Here is a 1,060-nt window from a genome sequence, read left to right on the forward strand (position 1 = left end):
TGTGTGTGTGTGTGTGTGTGTGTGTGTGTGTGTGTGACAGTGCATGTAAAACCCTGTAGGGACAGTGTGTGTGTAACTCTGGAGGGAGGGAGTGTGTGTGTGTGTGTGTGTGTTTGTGTGTGCGCGCGTGCATGTAAAACCCTGTAGGGATAGTGTGTGTGTAACTCTGGAGGGAGGGTGTGCGTGTGTGTGTAAAACCCTGTAGGAACTGTGTGTGTGTAAAACCCTGTAGGGCAGTGTGTGTGTGTGTGTGCGCGCGACGAAAGGTGCCGTGAGGCAGGCGTCTCCCCGAGTGTGTTTACAGAGCAGAGCCGCCTCCGTTTGAATGCCGGCGCTACCAGGAGAAGTAAACGCAAAGTTAGCAAAAGCGCACGTCCGCGGAGCAGCCGAGTGCGACACGGAAAGCGCGGCTCGGATCTGGTTTGCCCAGGCAGAGCAAACAACATCCCCCGGCAGCCCCTGCCCCTCCGCTCCCCCTGGCCACCTGCAACAGCTGCCTGGTGCCGTGCAACAGAGCCCTGCACGTCCAAGGAGGCAAACACTGGGGTGGGGGGGGAGCCCCCTTCCTAAAAAATGAAGAGGTAACCGGGTGCAAAGGCTCTCCCAGGCACGTGCTCGCAGCTGCATCCAGGAAGCCCAGCAATGCTGCTCGTGGCAAGAGCCAAGCTGTTGAATCACTCGGAGCAGAGCCGGCTCACCCCAAGCAATGCTGCACGGGGGGCGGGGGCGTCATCCGCTGATCCATGCCGGTGTGGAGCAGGCTGATGGATCCGGGCCGGGAGGAGAGTGCCAGCACAGGGCCATGATGGGTGACCAAAAAAAAAAAAAAAGCAAACCGAAGCCTATTAAGTTATTCTTAGCCGTGATCGCAAGGCTGATCGCTCTGCTCCAGGATCTATTTTCCCTGCCAGTCTTCTAGCATCAGGGCTTTGGGCTGTTTTTTCTTTTCCCCCAGCCACATCTAGGCGATCTATTTGCGAAGCCTCCCCCCCGCCCTTTCCTTCCCTTCCCCCTCCCTCCCCCCACCCGCCCCCTTTTTCATGCTATAAAAAACTCAAGC

Source organism: Gavialis gangeticus, unplaced genomic scaffold (genome assembly GCF_001723915.1).
Source record: "Gavialis gangeticus isolate Ggan-Ray unplaced genomic scaffold, GavGan_comp1, whole genome shotgun sequence".
NCBI classification, from domain to species: Eukaryota; Metazoa; Chordata; order Crocodylia; family Gavialidae; genus Gavialis; species Gavialis gangeticus.